This window comes from Myotis myotis, unplaced genomic scaffold (genome assembly GCF_014108235.1).
Source record: "Myotis myotis isolate mMyoMyo1 unplaced genomic scaffold, mMyoMyo1.p scaffold_m19_p_4, whole genome shotgun sequence".
NCBI lineage: Eukaryota > Metazoa > Chordata > Mammalia > Chiroptera > Vespertilionidae > Myotis > Myotis myotis.
The window spans coordinates 60,213,277-60,236,284 of NW_023416346.1; the positions used below are offsets into that span (position 1 = coordinate 60,213,277).

At 45.5% G+C, this 23,008-nt stretch overlaps 1 long non-coding RNA gene across 1 annotated transcript; it reads left to right on the forward strand.

Annotated features, from left to right (window-relative positions):
• Positions 1-57: 57 nt before the first annotated feature.
• On the forward strand, positions 58-22,806 carry LOC118654533. Its single transcript, XR_004967001.1, has 5 exons — positions 58-230; positions 11,586-11,728; positions 18,288-18,352; positions 19,866-20,019; positions 22,428-22,806. It is a non-coding gene; the product is annotated as an uncharacterized LOC118654533 (long non-coding RNA).
• Positions 22,807-23,008: the final 202 nt, after the last annotated feature.

Genomic DNA, 23,008 nt, shown 5'->3' on the forward strand with positions numbered 1-23,008 from the left:
AGCAGGGCTGACGCAAGGCACCTTCCCTGGCGTCATTGCGTCACGGGAGGCGTGTCTTACGTGTTCTGTAGCGTAAACTCTTGGTCTGGGCTGCAGCCCGAGAATAACTCCTTTCTAAGCCGGATTCTTGGCGTTTCCGGGAGAATAGAATCTTCTTTTTTTTTTTTTTTTTTTGGCTAATTCAAGTAATTGTTGACCACAATAATGATTGCAGCAGCGGCGTTACCAAGGTAACAGGGAAGTCATTTCCTAACAAGGGTGGCACTTTGGTTTTAATTACTCCCTCTTAGGGGAGGGAAGTGCTTGGCCCCGCCCCAGGGCGTGCAAAAGATTGTCTTGTAAAAGCTGTGAGTGTATGGAGGAAGGGAGAGTGGAGGCAGCCTAGAAGAATGAAAGAATGAGGGGCATTCAACGTCAGAGCATTAACACATAGCTGGGGAGGTAAAGGGAGAACAGACCCCTCTTTACTCTTGTCTAGCCCTTGGGCTCTGTGTGCTTGATGGTGGTGTTGGGGCGGAGTGGCTGAAAGCATTAGAACAGGAAACATCATTGACTGGTGGTACGCAACAAGCAGCTAAGGCATGATTTGAACTAGGGTTGCTTTGACTCCAGAGACCGAATGCTTACTGCCTCCCACTATTACTGAGAAAATGTGGATGGTTTAACATATTACCATTTTGAGGGAAAAGAAGAGTATGTGACCTGGTGATGGTGGATCAATGACTCACAATAATGAACCACCCAAGAATAGGTTGAGGCACTAAGCCAGTGATTGTTCCATTGCAGTTACTCTGTGGAGAATGGACTGTTGGTTCTATCATTTCATCAGCCATCCCTACTCTACTGTTATAAAAGAGGAGGTGGGTGCAAGGTATATTTCCTAAACTTTTGCTTTTTTTATAGAGTTTCACTTATAGGTCATGTGCTAATGACCTCAGTGTCTGTTGTCCAGGAAAGTCTTTTTCCATTTACTGTGACACTTCCAGAGTGACATATTTCTTTTGCCTCCCAGTTATAGCAAAATGAAGACAAGATGGGATGATACTGTTGTAGGTTTTATGACTGAGCCTTGGTTAACACAACGATGTAGGTGCACAATGAAGAGGTGGGGGGGGGGGGACTAGGAAAGGTGTATTTCTACACAAATGGGGCTAAATATATGGGATAGGTGTTATTTGGGACCTTTAAGCAGAAGAGAAAAGGCACATAGTGGAGAATCAAAGAATTTGGGAAACCACAGTCAAGATTTGTGGATCATTGGCAGAAAGTTTTGTGGAAAAGTTCTGAGTTTGTATCCAATTGTGTTGATGTTGCTAAGAATCTTACATAACATAAAATTGAAGGAAGCAGACATTCAAGAGTGTGAGGGCACAGAGACTTAGGTCCTTTTTCCTGGCCATAGAAGGCCAGACTTCTAAGACTGGGGTCAGTACTACTTCATTCTTGACCCACATTTAAAACTCCTCAAAGAATCAATGGAATGAAATCCCTCATTGATCCTCCAGGGAATACCTGGAAAGGCAGCAACTCCTGGACAGGCATTATTGCATGAAAAAGATCCCAGAAGGCACTGTAGCATTACCAATGTTAGGAGAAATACTCAATGAGCAGCGCCTAAGGAAACTTGGGGCCCCCAGAGAACACCTGAATGTTTACAGAGATCTGGTCAGTATCTGGATGAAACAATTGGCTTGCTGTCCAGAAAGAAATAACATTCCTAAGTTTGATACTATTGTGTTATCGCACTAGTACTGTACTTTCTGGTAATATTTAAGGGTTCAGCTCTGAAGCTACTCTACAGAGAGTTGTCTAATCCATCAAAATTGGTCATTCTGGTTTTCTATTTTAGCATTTTCATTTTTTATTTCTTACCTAACTACTTTTCTTCTCAACTCATACTCAGTGAATACATTTCCTGTATTCCTTATCCAGAAGGTTCGGGATTCTTCACCAGCTCAAAGGCTGCCTTATGAGATATGTTGCTTGGGAGCAGGGCAAGGACTTAGGTAGTCAACTTAATTGGAGGAAGATTTCTCGTGTTCTTGGCAATGGCACGATGACCTCTTGTTGCTGATGAGGACTGCTACCAAGCCAAGCATTGGGGAAAATTGAGTAAGGAAAGGAAGTCTGATTTTTATCCTTAGAACCCACCAGGCTTGCCTGTCTAAAACCTTTGTTTGTTTGGTGGCATGTTCTGTTTCAGAACCAGAACTCTGAGAGGCTATTGCTTTGGCGTGTGGAATCTAGGGCTCAGCAAAATGAAGGTGGATATCACTGGACAGCAGTTAAACTCCAAAAGTGTGCTGCTGGGCTGGATAGTGAATGAGGATAATGGTATCAGGTTGGGGTAAACAGGATGACAATGATTAAAAAGCTAATATTTGTGAAGGGCCAAATAGATTACAAAGCTTTTCTATATAGAGCTTATTTGACTCTAACAATTCCTGGGAGATAGCTTTAGTACTGTATTTTTTTTTTATTCTGGTAAAATATACATAAAATAAAATTGACCATTTTAACACTTTTAAGTGTATAATATAGCAATTAATTATATTTACATTGTGCAACCATCATCACTATCCATCTCCAGAAATTTTCATTTTTCCAAACTGAAATTCCATACATATTAAATACTAATTCCCCATTTTTCCCTCTACCCATCCCCTGGTAATCACCATTCTATTTTCTGTCTGTTATGAACTTAATTACTCTAGATACCTCATATAAGTGGAATCATAACACTATTTTTCCTCTTGTAACTAGTTTATTTCACTTTAGCATAATTTCTTCAAGGTTCATCCATGTTGTAGCATGTGTCAGAATTGTCTTCCTTTTTAAGGCTGAATAATAAATATACCATTGTATGTATATACCACATTTTGCTTATTCACCCATTGAGGGACACTTGGGTTGCTTCTACCTTTTGGCTATTGTGAATAATGCTGCTATGAATGTGGCTGTAAAAATATTGATTTGAGTCCCTGCTTTCAGTTCTTTTGGGTATATACCAAGAAGTGGAATTGCTATATCACATGGCAATTCTATATTTAATTTTTTGAGGAACCACCATACCATTTATGATAGTTACAGCACCATTTTTCATTCCTATCAGTGATGCCAAGGGTTCTCACTCATTTCATTCTCACCATCATTTGTTATTTTCTGTGGGCTTTTTATTTTTAATAATAGCCACCCTAAATGGGTGTGAAGTGGTATTTCATTTGGCTTTGATTTGAATTTCCCTACTGTATTGGAAAAAATCTACCATTCCCCTCTCCTGTGTCTCCTTTACTTTCACACAGAACACTTCACTTCTGACAATTCTGGTGACCAAATATGGGTTGTTTTCCCCACAACAAGCATTTCTCTGCAACACCAATGGCTGTCCTATAATTCAGTTCTGGTACTATCTAGTGTCAGATCCCACAGGTTAAGTGCTCAGTCTTACAAGACTGCCCCCATCTCTCTTCAGATGCCAGTCCCAAATCCAGGTTGTCACCTGTGCTTCTGATCAATTGATTATAAATCAGTTTCCAATGACCCTCTCCTCAGGTTCAATTAATTTGCTAGAGTGGCTCATAGAATTCAGGAAAACAGTTACAGTACTTACATTTACCAGTTTATAAAGTACTAGTGGCCCAGTGCATGAAATTCATGCACATTAAAAGGGAATTAATTAGAGGAAATATTTTAATATTGCTGTTTGCCCTTTCTCTATAATAGAAGTGTCAGAGATGAAAGAAAATTAGTAAAACATAAATGAAAATCTTCCTCCTGTCAGCGTCTGGGGTGCGTTGCGGGACCCAGAGTCAAGTCCCTGCCCACCTGCGGCACCTCAAAATCACGTGAGATCCAGACCTGGCCAGCCCCACCCTTGTCAAGCCCTGCAGGCAGGGAGCACAGCCTCAGGTCCCCTGGCCCAGCGCCAGGTGGGGGGTGCGGCCTCAGGTCCCCCGTCAAGCCCCACATGGTGGGTGGCGCAGCCTCAGGTCCCCCGTCAAACCCCGCCGGGTGGGGTGTGCAGCCTTAGGCCCCCTGGCGCACCCTCAGGTCCCCCAGCCCAGCGCCAGGGTGGGAGGGGGCGTGACCTGAGGTCCCTCGGCCCAGCACCAGGGCGGGTGACACAGCCTGCAGTCCCCCATCAAGCCCCGCTGGGCGGGGGGCGTGGCCTGAGTTCCCCTGGCCTGGCGTTGGGGCAGGGGATGCTGCCTGAGGTCCTCTGTCAAGCTCCACCAGGTGGGGGGCGCAGCTTCAGGTCCCCTACCCCGGCCCAGCACCACGCAGCTTCAGGTCCCTGCTGATTGCTCATTAAGGCTCGTTATAGGAACTGGGCCTCCACTGTTGGTGCAGCCATCTTGTGTTGCAGAAACCCTGCCTCCGCTGTGGGCGCTGCCATATTTGTGATGGCGTGATGGTCAATTTGAATATTCCCTCTTTATTAGATAGGATATGATGAAGGATACAGATGAACACCCAAAGGAAGACATACTAATATATAGGGTAAGGTCAGGAGGGTGCAGGTGCTTCTGTCCCCATGGAGTTGGGGACCCTCCTGATAGGTGGATGTGTTCACACACCTGAAAGTTCTTCGAATGTACATTTGGGACAGGTATGGAGGCTTTATCAGGTAGGCATCATTAATCATTAACTTAATTTCTAGCCCCTCTCCCCTCTCTGGAGGATGGGGGGCTTGGGCTGAAAATTACAAGCTTCTAATCATGGCCTGGTCATTCTGGTGACTAGCTCCCAGCCAAGACCTCACCCAGAGTTGCCTAAGTGCAACAAAAAGTGCTCCTAATGCTCTTCTCACTTAGGAACTTACAAGAGTTTTAGGAACCCTGTGTGAGAGATGGGGTCAAAGACCAAATATGAGAACAAGAGATGGTCCTAGTGTTTTTATCACTAAGGAAATTACAAGAGTTTTAGGATCTCTGTACCAGGAACTGGGGGCAGAGACCCATATACATATTTCTGTTATCTCACACCTAATAATTAATGAGGTTGAACATCTTTTTATGGCTTATTGCCCATTTGTATATTTTCTTTGGAAAAATATCTATTTAAGTCTTTTTCACATTTTTAAGTCAGATTGTTTTTTGTTGTTGAGATGTAGGACTTATTAGATATATGATCTGCAAATATTTTCTCCCAATCTGAGGCTTGCTATTTTACTCTGATAGTGTCCTTTGACACATAACAGTTTTTAAATTTTGATGGAATCCAACTTATTTATTCTTTTATTTTTTACTTATGCATCTGGTGTTACATCCAAGAAATTTTTTGGGTTGGAAACCAAGATGGCGGCATAGGTAAACACCGGAGTTTCCTGCCTTGCACAACAACTTCAAAAATACAACTAAAAGACGGAATGGACATCATCCACAACCACAGGAAGGCTGGCTGAGTGGAAATTCTACAGCTAGAAGGAAAGAGAAAAGCATACCGAGACTCAGAGGAGGCGCAGTGCGGAAGTAAAATACTAAGGTGTGGAGGTGCATGCGGAGTGGGCTGGCAGCAGAGACGCGGTTGTCATTTTCGATCAGGAGGGAGTCTCAGGCTCTGAGCTCCAGTTTCAGACGAGTCTCTAGGGACCCAGACTCATACAGGAGAAGCGGGACTGTCTGGCATTGGTCAGAACTCGAGGGCAGCTTTCTCTCCGAGGGGCTTGCAGCGATTACCAAAACATTGAGAAGCAGAGCCTCTGAGGGCAGGACTGAGAGCAGCCATAACTGCTAGCCCCGCCCTGTTGATCCTGTGGGACCTGCCCTGCCCAAGCCCTGCAGGGAGGCTTTTGCTGGATAGCCTAAGACAAAGGCTAGATTAGCACCTCCCTAGAGATCCAGGAGCCAGTGTACCCAGAGGTCAGAGTGGGACCATCCAGCTTGCAGCTCCGTGGAACCATAAAGGACACACTCAGGGGGCAGACTCAGTGAGCACCAAAGCCCCATTGAAGCAAGTCTTGCCCCAGAGGGGTGTCTCCAGCACAGAAGTTCTCCCGCTGCAGACACAGCTGATTCTCACAGCCAATTGGCCTAGAGGTCAATTCCTCCCAGTGATACCTACAACAATCAAGGCTTAACTACAACAAGACTGTGGACAAAGACCACAAGGGGGTTCACCAAGAGTGTCCTCCTCAGGTAATTGGAGAGGCTGAACCACTGGGCCCTAGAGGACACTTAGCACAGAGAACCACTTTATCAACACGGAAGCATAAAAAATGCGGCGACAAACAAAAAGGACAAAAATGACAGAAATGGAGGAAAGCAAACTACTGGATATAGAGTTCAAAACCACACTTTTAAGGTTTTTCAAGAATTTTCTAGAAACTGCCGGTAAACTTAATGAGATCTACAAGAAATCTAATGAGACCCTCGAGGTTGTGGTAAAGGACCAACTAGAAATTAAGCATACACTGACTGAAATAAAGAATATTATACAGACTCCCAACAGCAGACTAGAGGATTGCAAGAATCAAGTCAACGATTTGAAATACAAAGAAGCAAAAAACACCCAACCAGAAAAGCAAAATGAAAAAAGAATCCAAAAATATGAAGATAGAGTAAGGAGCCTCTGGGACAGCTTCAAGCGTACCAACATCCGAATTATAGGGGTGTCAGAAGAAGAGAGAGAGCAAGATATTGAAAATCTATTTGAAAATAATGACAGAAAACTTCCCCTACCTGGTGAAAGAAATAGACCTACAAGTCCAGGAAGCACAGAGAACCCCAAACAAAAGGAATCCAAAGAGGACCACACCAAGACACATCATAATTAAAATGCCAAGAGCAAAAGACAAAGAGAGAATCTTAAAAGCAGCAAGAGAAAGAAACTCAGTTACCTACAAGGGAATACCCATATGACTGTCAGCTGATTTCTCAACAGAAACTTTGCAGGCCAGAAGGAAGTGGCAAGAAATATTCAAAGTGATGAATACCAAGAACCTACAACCAAGATTACTTTATCCAGCAAAGCTATCATTCAGAATTGAAGGTCAGATAAAGAGCTTCACAGATCAGGAAAAGCTAAAGGAGTTCATCACCACCAAACCAGTATTATATGAAAGGCTGAAAGGTATCCTTTAAGAAGAGGAAGAAGAAGAAAAAGGTAAAGATACAAATTATGAACAACAAATACACATCTATCAAGTGAATCTGAAAATCAAGTGAATAATCTGATGAAAAGAATGAACTGGTGATTACAATAGAATCAGGGGCATAGAAAGGGAGTGGACTGACTATTCTTGGGGGGGAAAGGGGTGAGGGAGATGGGGGAAGAGACTGGACAAAAATCGTGCACCTATGGATGAGGACAGTGGGTGGGGAGTGAGGGAGGAGGGTGGGGTGGGAACTGGGTGGAGGGGAGTTATGGGGGGAAAAAGAGGAACAAATGTAATAATCTGAACAATAAAGATTTAATAATTAAAAAATGAAATGGAAAAAAAAGAAATTTTTTGTCAAATGCAGTGTTATGAAACTTGTCCCTTATGTTTTCTTCTGAGTTTTGTAGGTTTAGCTCTCACATTTAGTTCTTTGATCCAGTATGAGTTCATTTTTGTATATGATTTAAGGTAAAGGTCCAACTTCTTTCCATTGTGTGTGGATATCCAGTTTTCCCAGCATCGTTTGTTGAAAAGACTGTCTTTTCCCTTATTGAGTGGTTTTGGCAAGCTTACCAAAAATCCTTTGACCATATATATGAGGGTTTATTTCTGGGTTTTCTCTTCTGTTCCACTGATCTATATGTCTTTCTTTGGTACAGTATCACACCGTTTTGATTATCGTAGCTTTGTAGTAAGTTTTGAAATCAGGAAATGTGAGATCTCCAGCTTTGTTCTTTTTCAAGATTGTGTGACTATTCAGAATCACTTGATATTTCATATGAATTTTAGGATGGATTTTTCTACTGCAAAAATTTCATTAGGATTTTAATAGGGATTGCTTTGAATTTTTAGATCATTTTGGTGGTACTGATATCCTAACAATATTGAACCTTCCAACTCATAAACAGGGGATGTTCTTCCATTTATTTGTGTATTCCTTAGTTTCTTTTAGCAAACTTTTGTAGTTTCAGTATAAAAGCCTTTCACCTCCTTGGTTTACTGTATTCCTGAGTATTTTATTCATTATAAGTTAGATAGATAGTCCTCCTTGGTTTACTTTATTCCTGAGTATTTTGTTCTTTTTAGGATAGATAAATAGACATATATTAGTTTCAAGTGTACAAAGTAATAATTTGGTATTTGTATATATTGCAAATGATCACCACAATAAGTTTAGTACCATCCATTACCATACATAATTACAATTTTTTTTCTTGTGATGAGAACTTTAAAAAAATTTTTTTTTTTATTGATTTCAGAGAGGAGAGGGAGAGGGAGAGATAGAAACATCAGTGATGAGAGAGATTCATTGATGGGCTGCCTCCTGCATGGCCTCTACTGGGGATTGAGTCCACAACCCGGGCATGTGCCCTTGACTGGAATTGGACCTGGGACCCTTCAGTCCACAGGCCAGTGCTCTATCCACTGAGCCAAACCAGCCAGGGCTGTGATGAGAACTTTTAAGATCAATTCTCTTAGTAACTTTTAAGTATACTATACAGTATTATTAACTACTAAACACCCGATGCATGAAAATTTGTGCAAAAGTAGGCCTTCCTTCCCCCAACTGCTGGCACCAGCTTCCTTCCGGCACCCGGGACCCAGGCTTCCCTCTGGCCCTGGCTTCGTATGGAAGGATGTCCAGTCTAATTAGCATATTACCCTTTTATTATTATAGTCATCATGTTGTACATTACATTCCCAAGACTTACTTATTTTAGAACTGAAGTTTGTACCTGCGACCACCTTCACTTATTTTATTCACTCCCCACTCCCTGCCTCTGGTAACCACCAATTTGTTCTCTGCATGAATTTTTTTCTTCAGATTCCACATATAAATGAGATCATATAGTATTTATCTTTCTCTGTCTGACTTATTTCAGTTAGCACAATGCCCTCAAGGTCTATCCATGTTGTCACAAATGATAAGATTTCATTATTTTTTTTTATGGCTGAACAATTTTGCATTGTATGTGTATACTACGTTTTGTTTATCCACTCATCTACCCATGGGCACTTAGATTGCTTCCATATCTTGGCTCTTGTAAATAATGCTGCAATGAACATATATCTTTTCAAGTTAGTGTTTTTGTTTCCTTTGGATAAATACGCAGAGGTGGGATTGCTGAGTCATATGGTAGTTCTGTTTTTAATTTTTTGAGGAATCTCCATATTGATTTCTGTAGTGGCTGCACCAATTTACATTTCTAGCATCTTGAATGAGGGTTCCCTTTTCTCCTCATCCTTCCAACTGCTTGTTATTTCTGGTATTTTTTATAATAACCATTTAATAGGTGTGAAGTGATATCTCATTCTGGTTTTGATTTGCACTTCCCAGATGATTAGTAATGTTGAACACCTTTTCAAGTATCTGTTGGTCATCTGTATGCCTTTTAGATCCTTTGCTCATTTTTAATTATATTGTTTGTTTTTTTTGTTATTGAGTTGTATGAGTTATTTATATATTTTGGATATTAAACCCTTATCAGATATATGATTTGTAAATATTTTCTCCTATTTGATAGATTGCCTTTTCATTTTCTTGATTGTTTGTTTTGCTGTGCAGAAGGTTTTTGGTTTGATGTAGTCCCACTTGTTTATTTTTGCTTTTGTTGCCTTTGCTTATTCTTTTGGTTTCTATCTATACCAATAAAAGATAATATGCTAATTAGACTGGACATCTTCTGGACAAAGCCACAGTGGCGGGGGCAGTGGCAGAGGCAGTTAGGGGTGATCAAGCTGGCAGGGGGGGAGCAGTTAGGGGGCGATCAGATCGGCAGGCAGAGGCAGTTAGGGGGTGATCAGGCCAGCAGGGGAGCAGTTAGGGGGCGATCAGGCCAGCAGGGGGGAGCAGTTAGGGGGCGATCAGGCCAGCAGGGGGGAGCAGTTAGGGGGTGATCAGGCCAGTAGGGGAGCAGTTAGGGGGCGATCAGGCCAGCAGGGTAGCAGTTAGGGGGTGATCAGGCCGGCAGGCAGAGGCGGTTAGAGGGCGATCAGGTCAGCAGGCAGAGGTGCTTAGGGGCAATCAGGCAGGCAGGCAGAGGTGCTTAGGGGCGATCAGGCAGTTAGGCAGGTGAGCGGTTAGGAGGCAGAGGTCCCAGATTGCGAGAGGGATATCCTGGATTAGAGAAGGTGCAGGCTGGGCTGAGGGACCCCCTCCCCCCGTGCATGAATTTTGTGCACCGGTGCCGAGGTTCATGTTCCAGCATCAAGAAGGGTTCAGGAATCTGGAAAAGGCTGTGCGTAGATGACATAGGAATCCAGAGACTACTAAAGAGTCCAGAGACGAGATATAATTTTGAAAGGCATTGGGGGTCAGAGGACTTTCAGCTAAAGGAACTGAAGACTCCCTCCTTGTCTAGGACCCTTGCTTTTATTAACACACTTTGTCCTAAGGCAAGGTAGAGATAATACATGTCGAAGGGTAAGGTTTCAAAGGTACAGAAGCATTGTCAGTTTGGGGAATAGCCTACGGCTGTTCAGGTGTTTGGCCAGTAGGAGGCAATTACATGTAGATTAAGACGCCCTTTAACTGTCTGGCAGCCACAAGCAGTTTCCTATTCAGGTTTGGGGAAATGCCTTTAGCCATTCCCAATAGGTGACTACATGTGTGACTCAACCCTGTTGAGTCCCCAAGTTTCATCAACCTTTTGATGAAACTCTTGAAATTATGACATGCTGGAATTGGTTTACGGCACACCAGGCCTCTAGTTATAAATATAATTGTTTTCTTAATTTCCTTTACACATTGTTCATTGTTAGTATATAGAAATGCAACCAATTCTTGTGTGTTGATTTTGTATCCCACAATTTTGCGGAATTCATTTATTAATTAGTTCTAGTGGGTTTGGGGATAAATATTAGGGTATTCTACATATGAGATCATATCATCTGTATACAGAAGTAATTTTAACTCTTCCATTTCAATTTGGATACCTTTATTTTTTTTTACATAATTGCTGTGGCTGAAATCTCCTTTGTGATGTTAAATATTGTTTATCTGAGAATGTTTCAATTTCACCTTCATTTTTTTGAAGGACAGTTTTGCCAGATATACCAGTAGAATTCTCAGTTGACATTATTTTTCTTTCAGCCCGATAAATATACTAGAGGCCTGGTGCACAAATTCGTGCATGGGTGGGGTCCCTCGGGGTGGCCTGTGGGGATCGGGCCAAAACTGGCAGTCCAATGCCGCTTGCCACTCCTGCCTGCTGCTCCTACTCATCCCGGCCCCAGCTGTGTCTGCTGTGGGCTCGCACCCAGTCAGTCTCAATTGGGAGAGGCTCATGCCACCACAGCGGCGCTTGCCAGCCATAAGCCCTGTGTCTGGCACCTGTCCCAAGGCAGGTAGGGGCGGGGGTGGGATGCAATTGGCCCTTCGGGCGGGCGGGCAGTGGGATGCCCTTGCTGGATCTGTCCCACTGATGTCCACACCGGTTGTTGGGAGCTACCTGGCAGCTGCTTTTATATTGTTTCTTCCTTGCAGAGTGTCTAGGGAGGGGAAGCGGCTGCAGTTCCTGAGACCGACTTCCAGGAGACCAGCGGCGCTGTTGGGATCATGCCAATGGCACCGGTCCATTGGTGCCTGCCCCATTCTCCAGAGATTGGACCTGCAGGACCACTGAGGGAGTGAGTGGCTGCAGCTGGGCTGGTGGGACACTGGGACGGGTTGATAAGCTGAGTGGCGCTACTGCTGTGGGAGCACACTGACCACTAGGGTCTAGCTTCTGCATTGAGCATCTGCACCCTGGTGGTCAGTGCATGTCATATGGACCAGTCGACCGGTTGTTCGGTCGCTTAGGCTTTATATATATACTAGTAACCCAGTGTACGAAATTCGTGCACATTAAAAGGGGATTAATTATAGGAAATATTTTAATATTGCTATTTGCCCTTTCTCTATAATAGAAGTGTCAGAGATGAAAGTTAGTAAAATGTATATGAAAATCTTCCTCCTGTCAGAGTCTGGGGTGTGTTGTGGGACCCAGAATCAAGTCCCCACCCACCCACATGCACCTCAAAATCGCATGAGACTTAGACCCGGCCACCCCCCCACACATTGGGCTAGATCCAGACCCGGCTGGTCCCACCCTTGTCAAGCCCCACTTGGTGGGTCACAGCCTTAGGTCCCCTGGCCCAGCTCTGGGCGGGGGCACAACCTGAGGTCCCCCGTCAAGCCCTGCTGTGCAGGGGGTGCGGCCTGAGGTCCCCTGGCCCGGCACTGGGGTTGGGGGCGCGGCCTGAGGTCCTCCAGACAGGACCTGGGTGGGGGGGTGCACCTTGAGGTCCCTTGTCAAGCCCCTCCAGGCAGGGGGCGCAGCCTCCAGTACCCTGGCCCAGCGCCGGGGCGGGGTTGCAGCCTCAGGTCCCCTGGACCAGTGCCAGGGTGAGGGGCACGACCTGAGGTCCCCCGCCAAGCCCCGCCAGGTGGGTGGAGCGGCCTGAGGTTCCCTGGCCTGGCGCTGGGGTGGGCGGCACAGCCTGAGGTGGGGGGCGCAGCCTGAGGTCTCCTGTTAAGCCCCACTGGGGCAGGGGTTGTGGCCTGAGGTCCCCCAGCCTGGCACCAGGGCATGGGTAGTGGCCTGAAGTCCCCTTCAAGCCCCATGGGGGGGTGGGGGGGCGCAGTCTCAGGTCCCTGCTGATTGCTCATTAAAGCTCGTTATGGGAACTTTTCCTCAGCTGTGGGTGCCGCCATCTTTGTGGCAGAGTGACAGTCAATTTGCATATTCCCTCTTTATTATATAGGATAGATAGATTATCTCATTCCTTCTGGTTTTTGAGACTTCCTCTGAGAAATTTGCTGATAATTTTATTGAGGATCTTTGTACATAAAGAGTTGCTTTTTTCTTGCTTCTTTCAAGATTCTCACTTTGGTTGTTGAGCGTCTGATTATAATGCATCTTGATGTAGGCCTCTTTGGGTTTATCTTACTTAGAGTTCATTATGATTCTTGGACTTGTATATCCATGGTTTTTTTCAAATTTGGGAAGCTTTCAAATAACCTCTTTGCCCCTTTCTCCTTCCTTTCTTTTTTAACCTTCTGGAACTCTCATAATGCATATATTGCTTGATGATGTTCCATAACTTTCTTAATCTCTTGTCCACTTTTTTCTTCATTCTATTGTGTGTGTCTCTTGCTCCTGAGGCTCCATAATTTCAAATGATCTGTCTTAAACTTCACTGATTCTTCCTGTTTGCGTCTACTGTTGAACCCCTTTAGTGAACATTTCAATTCAATTATTATATTTTCAACTCCAGAATTTCTGTTTGGTTCCTTTTTATATTTTTATCTCTTTGATGTTATTCTACTTTTTAAAATACACTATTTTCCTTATTCTTTTAGTTTTTTGTGTTTTCCTTTGGCTCAGAGCATATTTAAGTCAGTTTTTTTAGTCTTTGTCTCATAATTCTGATTTTTTTCAGGGACAGTTTCTGCCACTTTACTTTCTTCCTTTGAATGTGGCATATTTTCTTGTTTCCTTGTATGCTTTGTGATGTTTGTTTGTTTGTTGAAAATTTGACATTAAAAAACAGTTTTCAGATAGGCTCTGTGCTGAGGAAAACACTAATTAACAAGGATAGTTGTGTGCCTCGTGATAAGCCTTATGTGGCGGCTTAAAGTCTTCTTAGACCTTTTCTAGGCATACATCTTGTATGAGCCTGTTGTGTGCTTTTTCCAATTTCTCTAAGTAAACATTTTAAGAAGTGTCCTAGTTTCCTAAAGAGTTTCACCTTTGCTTTTTTTCTGGGGAGTTTTGATGTTCTATTGTGTCTTCTCATCTAATATCTGCCCCAGGTGTTGTGAAGCTGTGGTACTTCTGCAGCTTTCATAGCAATGTCCATCATTTCCTGTGGCTTTTCCTAGCCTGACATCCAAGCTATGCCACTTTTCTCTGTCTGAACTCCAAGTTACGTAAAACAGAGATCAGTACCTCAGGTAGCCCCCAGGCCAGTGGTTGGCAAACTGCGGCTCGCAAGCCACATGTGGCTCTTTGGCCCCTTGAGTGTGGCTCTTCCACAAAATACCGACTTTTGTGCATAGGCCATGAAATTTCAATCTCACTGTACATGCGCGCCCACACGTGGTATTTTGTGGTATTTTGTGGAAGAGCCACACTCAAGGGGCCAAAGAGTCGTATGTGGCTCGTGAGCCGCAGTTTGCCAACCACTGCCCCAGGCAGATTAGAACATTGCAAAATAGGTCCACCTTCCTTTCTCCAATTAGAGGGATGACATTGGCAGCTGGGCCACTTCTTGCCCTAAATGGTGCTGTGGACACTGTGGGAGAAGGAGGGGTGGAGTACGGGTATGTAAAAACTATGGTATTTCCTGCCATTTTTATATGTAGATTTTTTCTTTATTAAGCATTTGTTTGGTTGCTGTAGACTGTTTTTCAGAGCTCCTATAAAGTCATTTTAGCCACTCCCTACTTGCTTATGAAAATGTTAATATTGGTAGCAGGAGGAGAGGCTGCAGCTTCCTAGTCTGCCAAGTTGCAGATGTCACTTAAAAAGGTAATATTCTATCCTATATAATAAAAGGCTAATATGCAAATTGACCAAACTGCGGAACAACCGGTTGCTATGACATGCACTGACCACCATGGGGCAGCGCTCAACATAGGAGCTGCCCCCTGGTGGTCAGTGTGCTCCCACAGGGGGAGCACCGCTCAGCCAAAAGCCCTGAGCGGGGCTCACAGCTGGCGGTGGTGGGACCCTCTTCCAAGGGCTCCCATACCGGGAGGGGGCGCAGGCTGGGCTGATGGGACACTCCTCGCCCCCACCCCCACCCCCAGTGCATGAATTTCATGCACTGGGCCTCTAGTCTATTTTATAAACAAGGATACCAAAGCTCAGAAAGTGACTTGCATAGATCACACAGTTAATAAGAATCAAAACTGGGATTTAACTCTATTTCTTCTTCCAAGTTCTGTTATTATTTAAAATAAACTTTGTATTTTAGAATAATTTTAGATTTACCAAAAAGTTACAAAAATAGTACAGAGAGTTCTCATATACACCCACCCCCTGCCTTGCACACAGTTATCTTTCTAATCAACATGCTAGATTAGTATGGTTCATTTATCACAATTAATGAACGAAAACTGATTATTATTATTATTATTATTATTAACTAAAGTCCATATTTTATTCAGATATTCTTAGTTTTTGCCTAGTGTAGTTTTCTGTTCTAGGATCCCATCTGGCATACCACATTACATTGTTGTCAAATCTCCTTTGGGTGCAGTTGACCATGACAGTTTCTCAGAATTTCTTTGTTTTGATGACCTTGACAGTATTGAGGAGAATGACTGAGGTATTTTGTAGATTGTGCCTCAATTGGGATGTGTCTTATGCTTTTCTCATGATTAGACTGGGGTTATGGGTGTTTGGGAAGACCACACAGATAAAATCTCATTCTCATCATCCTATCTAATAATAGAGAAACATGGTAATTAACCATAACTTCGCTACCCTTCCCATTGGCTAATCAGGGAGATATGCAAATTAACTGCCAACCAAGATGGCAGCCAGCAGCCAGGCAGCTGAAGCAAACAGGAGGCTTGCTTGCTCCAGTGACAGAGGAAGCCAATGTTCCCCGCCTGCCGCTGCCGGCCTCTGAGCTTGCACTCTAAGAAACAATGTTGCAATTATAGAAGCTAAACAAGCTCCAGAAACCTGCTTTCAGCCAGCTTCGGCCTCAGAGCTTAGAGCGGCAGTGATGGCAACAATGTTTCAATTATAGAAGGTAAACAAACCCAGATATCTGCTTTCAGGTAGCTGCAGCCTCAAAGCTGGAGCCAGCTCTCAGCTCCAGTGACAGCTATAGAAGGTAAATAAATCCCAGAAAAAAAGGAAAAAAGAAAAAAAGGAGAGGTTGGGAGCTTCAGTCACCCGCCAGCCTGAAAACGGCCCTCAGCCCCTAACCCAGACTGGCCAGGCACCCCAGTGGGGACCCCCACCCTGAAAGGGGTGCGACCAGCTGCAAACAGCCATCATCCCCTCATCCAGGCTGGCCAGGCACCCAAGCGGGACCCCACCCTGATCCAGGACACCCTTCAGGGCAAACCAGCCGGCCCCCACCTGTGCACCAGGCCTCTATCCTATATAGTAAAAGGGTAATATGCCTCCCAGCACTGGGATCAGCGGAGCCGTGAGGCCTCCCAAACCCGGGAACAGCAGAGCCAGGAGGCCTCCCGGCACTGGGATCAGTGGAGCAGTGAGGCCTCCCAGCACCGGGATCAGAGGAGCAGCGAGGCCTCACTGCCCCTGTGTCAAGCGGAGCTGCGAGGCCTCCCAGCACCGGGATAGGCGAAGCAGCGAGGCCTCCCAGCACCGGGATCAGAGGAGCAGCGAGGCCTCACTGCCCCGGTGTCAAGCGGAGCCACGAGGCCTCCCAGCATTGGGATCAGTGGAGCCGTGAGGCCTCCTGGCCCCTGGAGCAGTGTGACAGGGCGCAGTGCCCAAACCCCCTGATCGCCCTGTGGCTCTGTGTGTGACAGGGGGAGGGGCCACAACCTCCCTATCTGCCCTGCTCTGTTCGTGACAGGGGAAGGCGCCCCAACCCCCTGATCAGCCCTGCTCTGTGCCTGATAGGGGGGAGCTCCCCAACCCCCTGATCAGCCCTCCTCTGTGTGTGACAGGGTACGGCGCCCTAACTCCCCCCCCCCATGGGCCCTGCTCTGTGTGTGACGAGGTGGAGCTGCAACCTCCCCATCCGCCCTGCCCTGAGTGTGACGGGGGAGTGCCCCAACCCCCTGATTGGCCCTGCTTTGTGCCTGATAGGGGGAGCTCCCCAACCCCCTGATCGGCCCTGCTCTGTATGTGACAGGGTACACAGCCCCAACCCTCCTGATGGGCCCTGCTCTGTGCGTGACAGGGGGGAGCTCCCCAACCCCCTGATTGGCCCTGCTCTGTGTGTGACAGGGTACGGAGCCCCAACCCCCCTGATGGGCCCTGCTCTGTGCGTGACAGGGGGCAGCGCCCCAACCCCCTGATTGACCGGCTCTGTATGTGACAGGGGTGGCACCACAACCCCCTGACCCGCCCTGCTCTGTGCATGACAGGGGGTGGCGCCACAACCTCCCCATTGACCCTGCCTTGAGTGTGACAGGGGGTGGTGCCCCAGCCCCCCAATCGGCCCTACCCTGAGCATGACTGGGGGTGACATTGCAACCTCCCTATCCGCCCTGCTCTGTGCATGACAGGGGGTGGCGCCCCAACTTCCCAATCGGCCCTGCTCTGAGCCCGACTATGGGCTGCAGGGCAGGCACCTAGGGTTTGGGCCTGCCCTCTGCCACCCGGGAGCGGGCCTAAGTCAGCAGGTCGTTATCTCCTGAGGGGTCCCAGACTGTGAGAGGGCACAAGTGGGGCTGAGGGACACCCCCCCCCCTCCAGTGCACAGATTTGTGTGCACCGGGCCTCTAGTCTCTAATAATAAAAGCATAATATGCTAATTAGACCAGACAGCTGAACGACCTTCCGGATGTCATTCCAGACATCCTTCCAGATGAAGCCGTGGTGGTGGGGACCAAGGCAGAAGCAGGGGCAGTCAGGCAAGCAGGCGAGCAGTTAGGGGTGATCAAGCAGGCAGGCAGATTGGTTATGGGCAATGAGGCAGGCAGGCGAGTGGTTAGGGGTCATCAGGCAAGCAGGCAGAGTGATTAGGGGCAATCAGGCAGCAGACGAGCAGTTAGGGGCAATGGGGCAGGCAGGCAGAGGCAGTTAGGGGCGATCAGGCAGTCAGGCGAGAGGTTAGGGGCGATCAGGCAGACAGAGTGGTTAGGGGTGACCAAGCAGGCAGGTGAGTGGTTAGGGGTGATCAGGCAGGCAGGCGAGCAGTAAGGGGCGATCAGGCAGGCAGATGAGCAGTTTGGGGCATCAGGCAGGCAGGCAAGTGGTTAGGGGTGATCAGGCAGGCAGACAAGTGGTTAAGAGCCAGTGGTCCTGGATTGCGAGAGGGATGTCCGATTGCTGGTTTAGGCCTGATCCCAGTCGGACATCCCCCAAAGGGTCCTGGATTGTGAGAGGGTGTAGGCTGGGCTGAAGGACCTCCCCCCCACCGTGCACAAATTTCGTGTACTAGACCTGTAGTATCATATGAAGGCCTTGATCATTTGGCCACAGTAGTATTTGTCAGGTAAAGTCACATTCCCTACTGTCTATACTCTATTTTTTATATTTTTTAGAAGGAAGTCACTAAGTCCAGCCCACACTGAAGAAGAGTTGAAGATAAAGCTCTGCTTCCTAGAAGGTGAGAATCTACACAAGTTATTTAGCATTCTTCTAAAAGGAAGAATGATTTGGTTTCTCAAATTGTTACAGTTTTGTCCTTTGGAAGCTATTTCACTTAGGTTCCTATGTCCCTTTGGCATGTCCCCATTGTTTTCATTTTTGAGTACTTTCTTACTTTCTGGCACCATGGGATGCTCATTTTGGATATTCCCTGGCACAGCCATCTCAGAATCAGCCATTTCTCCAAAGAACCCTGGTTCCTTTTTGTAAATCAAAATGTCTTCCAGAATATGAAAGATCTAGTACAGGGGTGGGCAAACTTTTTGACTCGAGGGCCACAATGGGTTCTTAAACTGGACTGGAGGGACGGAACAAAAGCATGGATGGAGTGTTTGTGTGAACTAATATAAATTCAAAGTAAACATCATTACATAAAAGGGTACGGTCTTTTTTTTTTAGTTTTATTCATTTCAAACGGGCCGTAGTTTGCCCACGGCTGATCTAGTAGATTATAGTAGCACCAATTAAACCCATTTGGCGGGGTGTGTAGGAAGTGGTTAACAGGTAAAAAGAAGCACAAAGCTGGAAGAATCATAATCTGATTCTCTCCTGAATGATAGTTTATTATACATTTGGTGGCAATTTAAGAGCACAAACTAAGAGTCAGGTACTGTGGGTTTCAGTGCCAGCTCTATCACTTTCTAGCTGTGTTTTTGTGAACCTCAATTTATTCAGTTATCTACACTAATAAAAGAGAAACATGCAAATTAACCATCACTCCATCACTCTGCCACTCTGCTACACACACCAGCCAATCAGAGCAACTATGCAAATTAACCCAACAAAGATGGCGATTAATTTGTATATGCAGGCGCAGAGCGAAGACTGAAGACAACCGAAGATGGCGGTGGCCATGGAGCTGGAGTGAGCAGGAGGCTTGGGTTGCTCCCGGCAATGGAGGAAGCTAAGCTTCCCACCGGCCCTGTACTCCGCTCAAGGAGGGGCTGGGGGCCTGGGTCACGGGGGGTGACCCAGGCCTCCAGCCTGCCCTGGGCTCTGCTCAAGGAGGGACTGGGGGCCTGGGTCACAGGGGCAACTCAGGCTTCCAGCCCGCCCTGGGCTCCACTTGAGGAGCTGGGGGAAAAAAGGAGGGGCTGGGAGCAGCCAGAGCAGAGAAGCTAAGCCTCGCTGCTGCAGCCGGACCAAAGGCCTGGGTCCCAGGTGCTGGAGGAAAACCAGTGCCGGCAGCCAGGGGAAGGAAGGCCTATTGTGTGAAGCTTCGTGCAACAGGCCACTAGTAATGAGTATAATAACCTCATGAGGCTGTTGGGATGGTGATTAAATGATAAAGAACACATGCTTTGCACAGCATCTGCCACACAGTAAGCATTCATAATGTTAGCTATTATTAGTTTCAATTGTTTACTTGTCTGAACTAGCTGCTGTCATGTCATGAACAACTGTGAGCCCTTGCTTTTTTTGTGTGATGCCTGTATTATTCATTTTACCTCTTATTATATTTCTTTCCCTAGGAATAATTTTGATTTTACCCAGTGCATATTTTCCTTTGAGATCATCACCAAGAAGCTGACCCATGCTGTACAAACACTAGTGGGTCTCTGTGAAGGTGACGGTTTTAAGACCATTGGCTTGAAGTAGCTGCCTCTTCCCCAGACTCCTGTTCAGGTTAAGTCCACTCTTGAGGGTTTTTTTCCCATTATCTGTCTGTATGCTTTTAAAAAAATCTTTATTGTTGAAAGTATTACATATATCCCTTTTCCCCCCATTGACTCCTCTAGCCTGCCCCTGCCTCCCTGTGCCCCAGTCCTTCACCACCCTATTGTCTGTGTCCCTGGATTATGCATATATGCATACAAGTCACTCTTGAGTTTTTATCAAGGGAGGACGATAAAGCTCCACTCCCTGGAAGGTGAGAACATTGTGTTGTTTGTATATTATATATTCATATTAATGTGCACTGAGCACCAAATCTCTTTTTGTTAATAGAATAGAAATTCTGTATTTCCCTCCTAGAAAATTTAGTATCCTCTTGTCAGGTGAGCTCTTAAAAGTGATTCCTTGAGAATTTGTTTGGAGGTTCTAGCAGGGGAGCGCAGCTACTCGTATACCCTTGACCGAAGACCGGTCCTCTCCTCATGGGGGAAGGTCGTCCTCTTCGACCAAGCGCGCAGCTTCGGGAGGGAGCACATGGATCGGTGAGGGAGGAGGGGGACACCCGCCTAGCCAGCCAGATCAGCCGAATCAACCCTGGCGGTCAATGGGGTGACAGATGTTGCAGCCAGATTGTCCTCACATCCTAAAAGTGATTCCTTTAAGAAGATATTGTCTTCCTTTTGATCATGTGATTCTCCTCCTAAAGGCCCCTCCTATTTCCTGGATGAAATCTAAAATCTCCCTCCTGAGTGTCAGTGCCTCCTATTAGATTACCACTTTTTTTATACCTGTGAGCCTTCTCCCATGACTCCCATGCCTGACATGTTTTTTTCATAATTTCCTTCACTAGCCCATCATTCAAACAAATAACTTTCAAAACTCCACTTGGAATAATTTAAGGAGTGCTAATACCTCCCTGTCTACTGTCTTTTGAACACTACCATTCAATTATTCCCTAGAACGAACTGGCCTTTGATATGTGTATGGTTTTGTATCTTTTAAATAATTGTATTAATGTTGTGTTCTCCCTAAAGCAGTGGTCGGCAAACTGAGGCTTGTGAGCCATATGCGGCTCTTTGGCCCCTTGAGTGTGGCTCTTCCACAAAATACCGACTTCTGCGCATGGGCAACGAAGTTTCAATTGCACCATACATGCATGCCCGCACATGGTATATTGTGGAAGAGCCACACTCAAGGGGCCAAAGAGCCGCATGTGGCTCGCGAGCTGCAGTTTGCTGACCACAGTCCCTAAAGAACATGTACGTACCCCAGTCACGACAGTACTAAGTATCTGCTTATTGAAGATGAGGAGGAAGATGAAGACTCTCTAATAGGTCTAGAGCAGCGGTTCTCAACCTGTGGGTTACGACCCCTTTGGCGGTCGAACGACCCTTTCACAGGGGTCGCCTAAGACCATCCTGCATATCAGATATTTACATTAAGATTCATAACAGTAGCAACATTACAATTATGAAGTAACAACGAAAATAATTTTATGGTTGGGCCACAACATGAGGAACTGTATTTAAAGGGCCAGATGGTTGAGAACCACTGGTCTAGAGTATACAGTGGGGCCTTGACTTACGAGTGTCCCAGCTAACGAGTTTTTCGAGATACGAGCCATCTCTCGGCCGTTTTTTTGCTTTGAGTTGTGAGCTAAAATTCGGGTTATGAACCAGCTTCAGATACCCCACCGCTAGTTGGCGCAGCGAACATCACAGTGAACACCACAACATCAGCCCAGCATCACGTGTCTCACTCGTTCACTATTGATTTGACATACGAGTAATTTGAGTTGCGAGCTCCGTAACGGAATGAATTAAACTCGTAAGTCAAGGCCCCACTGTATTTATCTACACATTTCAATAAGGGGACTTGTTTTTTTGTTTGTTTGATACATCTGAAAAGAATGCATATACAAAAAACTGAGACATGAGAAAGCATTGGTTCAACACTAGTAAGTCTACAAGAATTAGGATTTGGGGAAGGTGGAGAAGTTTACCTAAACATTTTTAAAGATTGGAAACTGCAACCAAAATAAGCTGCTAAAATCCCTATTAAAACTTATGAGTTTTCATAAGACTCTTTCCATGATTTTTATCAAACCAGAGAGCCTCAATTGGCTGCTCTAAGGGTCCTCCTGCAAAACAGAAATAAGAGGATTCTTTTAACATGTCTGAATAAGAGGACTCTGACATCTGATGTCATCAGTTTCACTGTGCCTTCTTTAATCTCTTGGCTATGATTATAGGAAATTAACTCCCAACTCAGTCGAAAGCTGGATGTTTTCTCAAAGAGAATGCTATTTCTGAGTCTCAGAACTTGGAACCTTTATTTATGGTTGGCCACTTGGGACTTGTGATCTCAAGCAAAGTCTAATCTTTCTGTAGGAACTGACTATTTTACATTGTCATTTCTAGTTCATGCTGGTGTGGACCTCATGCCTGTGATTTGAATCTTCATTGCTGTAGCTGCTCTGAGACAAAAATCTAGATATAAATGGAGTAGCAGATGGGTGCCAAATATACTTTGAGGATAACAGGAAGGTGAGTACAGGGGAAATATATCTTTTGACAATTCAGAGTGACTTTCCACATATATTAACAGGCAATGACTTTCAGAAAATATCCATTTCTCCACAAACAAAACATGACCAACTGTATTGCTTGCCTTCATCACTTTACCATACAAAGTACCATTCTCACATTGAATGATTTTACTCGGGGAGTTTGCATGATACAATGTAGAAAGTTAATTGCATGTAATTGGGTCAGAGAAGGGACTAAGTAAGTAGCCAAGGCCTGGAACCAGTAAGATAATAAAGTGCCTGAAATAAAACCATGGGACTTTATTTATTTTTAAATTTTTAATTGATTTCAGGGAGAGACAGATAGAAACATCAATGATGAGAGAGAATCATTGATTGGCTGCCTCCTGCATGACCCCAGTGGTTGAGACTGCAATCCGGGCATATGTCCTGACCGGGAATCGGGGTGTGATC